General features: G+C 45.0%; 1 pseudogene; it reads right to left on the reverse strand.

Annotated features, from left to right (window-relative positions):
• Positions 1–2,473: 2,473 nt before the first annotated feature.
• On the reverse strand, positions 2,474–3,078 carry LOC129337992 (proteasome subunit beta type-2-like; annotated as a pseudogene).
• Between the last annotated feature and the right edge of the window lie 4,595 nt (positions 3,079–7,673).

Here is a 7,673-nt window from a genome sequence, read left to right on the forward strand (position 1 = left end):
AATGAGAGGGGTTTCCACGGATGCAATAGCAGCAGACAATGGAGGATCAGGAGAATGAGTAAACATCCAGGCTTCTGGTTCCATTCCCCCTTCAGGCTTTCCTTCTTTTTATCCCCCCCCCCTTTTTTCTACCTTCCTTCTCTCTTGGGCTTTCCTTCTTCTCTTTTTATTCCCCTTTTGTGATTCTTTTGCAAAGTGAGGAGGGAGGTATTATGCTTGGCTCCACCTCCTGTGACAACTTTGTGGGGTTTGGCTCCATCTTCTGCAGCAGCCATTTTGGCATGGTGCTCACCACCCCCTCTCAACCATCCAAAAGTGCCTGCAGAAAGGTTAGGGACCCTTGTTTGCAGCAAAAAGTCCCTGAACTCTGAAGTGACCCTCATCACCCAATGTCTAGCCTGTGAATCCATTTCACTAGTGCTTTCCTTTGGTAGGACTTTAAGGAATCTTAAAGACTAGCAGATTTACTGAAGCATAAATAAATAACGTAGTCTTAAAATTTCAAGACTCCTTTTGAGTTCCTTGTAACTGATGACAAGTATCACACAGAACTGTTCCTTTGTCAGAGCTGAACCATAAACCAAGCTAGATCCAGGAGTCCCAAGCCAGTAAAGGGTGAATAGTGAGTTGCCCAGCCTAAACCCCATGGGATTATGGTAAAGGATTGAAGAGGTTAATGCTCAGGTCAGGTATGTTAAACCTCCAGAATCTCTTATGAGAAAAAATTAAGTATTTCACTGCAGAAGGTCAAAGGACTGAGGAGGACATAATATCTAGGCCATTATAAACTCTTCTGCTGCTGCAGAAAAATAAGGCATTTGAAGGATTCCCAGTTTTGGATAGAGGTGAGGACAGGAACTTGGCAGAAGTTATTCACTAGTGAGTAAAGGACTTTTCGCACATGCTCAGAGGCACACATTCTTTCACACTGGCAAGCTACAGGAAGGTGGCTTGAAATTAATGTTGCAGCGTGCAGGAGTGCTCCCAGGGGCAGCACAACGCCCAGAAGCGATGTGATTGTGCAGCTTTTATATCAATTAGAATAATATTTATAAAAAGCTTTTTGAATAGCCATATTGCCTGTTAATACTTCATCTCCTCCTTGTAACTTCCATATCATTTTATTTGCTCTTTCTTTTCTCTGCTTATAAACTGGTTTATTTGCAAATTCAAAATTTCTTTGTTTAACATAATTCAGTTTTATTTCCATTTCTCTTATTGTTAATATAGATAACTGCTGTCATAAAATTCTTATTTGATGAGAGATTTTTATACTATTTGGAGAGGTTTTTTATCATCCTCTATTCTTTTAATTGTCAGACTATGGAATCCCTGTTATCTAGAGTTCGTCTCCCCCTTCTGCAAGAAGCACAATTTCTTGATTTCAAAAGGTTTATTGAAAGACTAGGCTCTGATACAAGCGTCCATATTTCAAGGCCTAAAGAGGACTTGACTGAACCAAGGCATTGTTGAGAATGAGATACAAAACGAAACCGGCAATACATCAAACCCCTCGTTCCCAGCCTCCCCCCATAGTTCTGTACACTGAGAACGTGGACGTGGGAAGGCCCGGGCTGCCAAGGTCTTTGGCTGAAGAGACAGATAAGAAGTATTCTCTCCCATGGAAAGTGCGGTCAAAACAACATCTGGACCTGGAGGGAGAAAAAGCTTAACAACTACAACTTAAACATGGCGTAACTCTAGTTAAGAACATGAGCCTTAAAAGAGACCCTGACATTAATCTCATCTAAAATATTTTGTATTTTCTCTTGCCTCTTCTTCAAGTCAGCATTATGGTATATTAAATGACCACTCATAAAAACTTTACTTGTTTCCCAAACCATTCTCATATCAGTGTCTTTATTTAAATTAGGTTCAAAAAATGCTTTATTTTTTTCTTACAGTCCTTCACAATTGTCTCTTTTTGTAACAATACTTCATTTAATCTCCAACTAGAAATAATGGATTTGTAAATCAAACTTATTGGGTTATGATCTGAAAAGGTTCTTGGTAAGATTTCTACTTTTGAGAACTTTGTAGAAGTGTAGTAGATTACTACTTTTGTAGTAGATTATGGCCTCTAGAAGCCATAATCATATCTATCTTTGAAAATGATCTGTCTCTCTCTGAAAAATAAATATATTCTTTAGAGTTGCCATTTTCTTGTCTCCAAATATTGATTAAACTCAAATTGTCCATCAAATCAAAAAACGCCTTTGGCAATTTGCCTTGCATATTTTTAATGAAAGAAATCCCAATAAGAATTCTATGTAAGCAAAAAAAAAAAATTCCTTTTTAACTGAAAAATTAAAACAGAAAAAGATCCCATTTAAATGGGACAAACTCAAAGGCATTTTTTTTTGCGAGAGAATAAAAGAGCCTGCCTTTATTATTTGTATTTGCAAAGTGCATGGTCAATTTCCAACAAAGTAAAAAAAGCCAAACCAAGGCAGGAAGAGGGCAGTTAGGGTGTTTAGGCTGCTGCTTTCAGGAGTGGTATGCTGTCCACTTCATGGATGCCATCTTTATCGATAAAACGGGTATTGAAAGAAGGCAAGTTCAGAATGAAGCACTTCGGAAGTTCCTTGAGACATTTCTTGAGAATCTATTGCCTCTGTATGAGTGATACTTGGTTTGTAGTAGCAGTCAAGGATGCTGAGCATCACGAAGGCTCCATAGCCATGGGGTGAAAAAGGAGCTTTAACCAAAGAGGCAAGGAAATCCATGTAGTAGAGGGCAGGACCATCCTGTTCATCCTAGCCAGCCAAGAGGAGGTTGACATGGTAAGGGGTCCTGCTCCGCAGATAGTCAGTCAGATTCTGATGTGTGAAGTTGGCAGCTGCAGTTGGTGACAGCTCGTACACATTCCTCATTTTGTAGAGCTGGACATTTTTCTGGATGAGTTCTGAAAACTGGACTGTGTCACCAGCCTCTCCAACACTTAGAAGTAAGATTTTCTCACTCATCTTGAACATCTTGTCATGATCATGCTTCATGTAGACTATGCTGGAAGTGGCCAACAGTGTCCATGGCCACCCTTAGGAAGTCCAGCCCTTGGATGCAGATGAAATACTCCATCTGGGCTCTGTCAGACTGTGGCTTATTAAAAGTTGCAGTCCAGACTATCTCTTGCAATTAGACATGAGTCCATTGGTTCCAAAAGATTTTACTGAATATAAACAACCATTATAGTCCACTGGCCAAGATTCAATATCCTGGCTGGTACACGTGTATTGTTACGAATGAAGGTAAGGGTTCAGGTACAGAATAGCATAGCCCAGCAAATCCCATCCGCCAGTCTCTTTGCCGAAGGCATTGTAGTGCAAGGAATGAAGTGGGCTTGCTTAGAAAACAGATCTATGACCACTAAAATACAGGTGTGATTTTGGAGGGGGGAAGATCTGTGATGAAATCCATAGAAATAATTTCCCATGGTCTATTTGGAGTTTCAAGGGGTTGTAAAAGTCCAGGAGGTTTGCCCTTACGTGATTTGGCGCTGAGACAAATGGGGCATGAAGCTACGTATTGTGAAATGTCTTTGCGCATGCCCGGCCACCAAAATTGTCTCTGAACCAGATGAAGAGTTTTTAAATATCCATAATGGCCAGCTGTTGGGGCATCATCACAGCGATGTAGTACTTCTTTTCTCAAAGTCTTTGGTACATAGAATCGATTACCCCAAAGCCATTCCCCCTGCTCAGATTGAACTAATTTGTCTTTGGGAATATTATCCCTCTCCTTTTCGACTTCACTTTTCAGTTTTTGTCTCCACCCATTGTCTGCTTGAGGAGGTTGCGCTGTGCGACTGCGCGTAGTAATCACACCCCTAGTTGAGTAGGCGAAAACACTGTGTCTATTGTCTCCTCCCGCTTACTTTTATGTTGGGGCATGCGCGAAAGGGCATCTGCTAAAAAATTGGTTTTGCCTGGTAGGAATTGGAGGGTGAAGTTGAATTTTGAAAAGTATTCCGCCCATCTCAATTGTTTGGCGTTGAGCCTTCGGGGACTACGTAACACTTCTAAATTTTTATGATCAGTCCAAACTTCAAACGGATGACGCGCCCCTTCTAGCCAATGTCTCCAAGTGGACAGCAAATGCTTCCTTCTCCCACACATTCCAATTTCTTTCTGCTTCAGTAAATTTATGAGAAAGGTATGCACAGGGTCTGAGAATATTGTCTGTTCCCCGCTGGAGAAGGACACCTCCAATCGCCGTATCGCTGGCGTCCACCTGCACTATGAAGGGGCCATTTTCATTGGGGTGCCGCAGCACTGGTTCGGATACGAATTGCTGCTTTAATTGATTAAAGGCTAATTGGCATTGTGGCGTCCAATTCAGGTTAGCTTTTGGCTTTTTAGCTTGCTCCCCTTTATCTTTCGTTTTTAAGAGTTCAGTGAGGGGAAGAGTTATTTGGGCAAAGTTTTGTATAAATTCTCTATAGAAATTGGCAAACCCCAGGAAGGATTGCAGTTCTTTACGAGTTGTGGGGGTTTGCCAGTCTTGAACAGCTTTGACTTTGCCCGGATCCATTTTCAACCCATCTTTTGAGATACAATATCCCAAATAAGTAAGTTTGGTTTTGTGGAATTCACATTTAGACAGTTTGATGGGTAGGCTATTACACATGAGAGTAGTTAATACTTGCTGCACTAGGCGAACATGTTCTTCTTCAGAATCAGAGTAAATTAACACATCATCTAGGTAAACAACTACCCCCTTGTACAAAAATTTGTGCAGTACTTCATTGATCATGGACATGAAAACCGAAGGGCCCCGGACAAGCCAAAAGGCATAACTAAATATTCATATTGTCCCAATGGCGTATTGAACGCGGTTTTCCATTCATCCTCTTATACGAACGTGGAAATAAGCATCTTTTAAGTCCAATTTTCTGAAGATCTTACCTTGGGCCACGACGTTGAGAAGATCCCTGATGAGAGGAATGGGATAGGCGTTTGTGGAGGAGACTGCATTAAGCCCTCTGAAGTCCGTGCACAGTCTCAAACCCCCATCTTTCTTTTTTACAAACAGTACTGGAGCAGCATGGGGGCTGTTTGCTGTTCGGATAAATCCCCTTTGGAGATTAGTGTCAATGAATTTGTGGAGCTCCTCTCTCTCATTTGGGCTCATGAGGTAAAGTCTACCTTTGGGTAAGGTGGCTCCTGGGATAAGTTCCACTGCACAATCGGTTCTTCTATGGGGAAGTAAGGTGTTGGCCTCTTCCTCGGTAAAAGCTTGCAAATAGGCTCTGTACGGTTTGGGTATTTGATTAATTTCCTCCTGGGTCAGGAGTGCAAGCTCTGTGAGGGTAGGATTATTACCTCAATTCTGGTTCCAACGATGTGACTGGCAAATATCCGTTTTGAATGTGATACTTCCAGCTGCCCAATTAATGTCCGGGTTGTGATCCCACAACCATCTGCTTCCCAAAATTAACGGGTACTTGGCTGTAGAGCTAATTACAAAGGATCTTGTCTCCCAGTGTTGGCCCAGGCCTGTAATAACTGGTACTGTTTCAGTGGTAACTGGATTCATATTAGTGCCATCCATTTGCTCAAAAATGACCGGATTTTCAAGTTCTCATACTGGGAGTACCAGTCCATTCACCAAAGCTGGTGCAATTATGTCTCTGGAGCACCCAGAGTCAATGAACGCTTGCACTCGAATGTGAGTCTTTCTTTCCAGATTAACTAGTGTAACAGGCATGAATAGTATGGACCCTTGAGGTCTATCCACTATGGGAACTGACTGAGTATTGATCTGCCGTTTGGGTCCGCTTACGACAGATCCATCTTGTTTCCCAAGTTAGGACTCTCGGGCGCTTCTTCGCCGATTAGAGCGGTTGGGTCAAAGTCCATAACTTCCTCCAGCTCTAATCCCCTTTCGGGAGGGTTTCTTCTGAACGTACCTCTCCCACGCGAAGTTCGCGGAGCGGGCGTCGGACGGGATAGTTGAGGGAGGGTGGCAGGGGCCGTACGCCTTGGTGGGAACGGAGTTCTTTGCACAGGCCGGAAGGGACATTGCGCTGCGAAGTGGCCGCCTTGACCACACTGTAGACACAGTCCTTGTTGCCATCTAGCATCTCTCGCTCCTCTTGTTGCGTATCCTGCTCCTCTGCCCCCTCTGACAATTATGGAGGTTCGGCGGCTGCCACTCGCCTGCTGTTGCTCAACCAGACGCACTTCTTGCATCCGGTTCTCTACTTCATAAGCCAATTGAATCCAACCCAAAAGTGTGGGGGGATTATCTTGCATAAGGGCTCGATCTAACAGTCTGGGATTCATGCCTTGCTTGAACATGATTATTTTGGTGGTTTCCTCACACCTTGGGCATTTGGCAGCTAACTGTCGGAATTTTGTAACATAGTCTCTAGCCGACATGCTACCTTGCCTGATCAATTGTAATTCCTTTTGGGCTCTGCTCTCCTCTAATGGGTCTTCGTATTGCACTCGAAGTGCATTTACTAACCCTTGTAGAGAATCTAATTCTGGGGCCCCCAAATCGTATAATGCTACATACCATTCAGCTGCTTTTCCTAGCAATCGGGATCCCAAATGCTCAATTTGACTAGCTTCGTCATCGAACAAGTGTCCCCAACGATTAAAAAATTGCATGGCTTGCACTAGAAAAAATCCCAACTTCAAGGGATCCCCATCGAAAGTAGCTTCCAAATTCGCCCATCCCATTGGTAATTCTTGAGGTCTGGGTGCCGGTGCTGGGGGTGGGTGATATAGTACAGGCACCCATTCCTGCCTCGGCTGCCAGTCAGGTTGGCGCAGGAGTGGTTGCATAGGAGGGACTTGGGGTCTTGGCTGTGGGACTCCATGGGGCCTCGGTATTGGAGGAGCTTGTGGCCGCAGCTGCGGTCTCTGCAGTCGCGGGGCTGGGGGGCCTTGTGGAGGCGGACCTCACAGTGTAAACGGTGGCGGAAGTCTAGGCCCTGGCGGCCCCCGTGGTAGCCCCCGTGGTGGCGGCGGGAGTGCTGGAGTCTCCTCTTGCGGCTGTACCGGGCGGATCGGAAGCTCCTGCGGCTGCTCTTGGGGTTGCCCCGGCGGCAACTCTGGGGGCTGCTCCTGCGGTTGTTCTTGCGGTTGGTCTGGCGGTGCCTCTTCCTCGTCTTCCTCATCTCATGGCCGTCTTGGCTCCTCTAGGGGACGTTCCTCCGGTCTCTCATCTGCTGGCCCCGGAGGTTGATCCGGAGGAGGTACTGGCTGTTGCTGATCGTCGGGAGGTATCAGTGGTTGTCCCCTCGGGATCAAAGCTTGCAGGGCAGCCAGATTACGCTCCACAACTCGGCCGGGAGCCCCTTCCAATTGGGTTGGGGCTTCCTCGGATACTCCTACAACAAGTACGGAGAGTAAATGAACCGCATGTGCTAAACTCTCCTCCATGGTACAAAGTCTTTCTTCGAGTATTTGTACTCATTCTGGGGCTGCCGTGGCCCCCTCTTCAGCATACTCTTGGGGAGTTTCTCTGGGAACTTGAGTAGTTTCCATATATTCTGTGTAAGACGCCGTAGCACGGGGCCAAGGTCGGATTTCTCCCATGCCCTGCACCCTGTTACCTTGCTCCATTTCCGATCTCCCCACCAATATCCCTTTGGTCAATCCAGTTACCGCCGAGATTCCAGCATCTACTGCCAAAGTTCGACTTTGCAATTGCACCCAACCCTG

The sequence above is a fragment of the Eublepharis macularius genome, chromosome 11 (genome assembly GCF_028583425.1).
Source record: "Eublepharis macularius isolate TG4126 chromosome 11, MPM_Emac_v1.0, whole genome shotgun sequence".
In the NCBI taxonomy this organism is placed as follows: domain Eukaryota; kingdom Metazoa; phylum Chordata; class Lepidosauria; order Squamata; family Eublepharidae; genus Eublepharis; species Eublepharis macularius.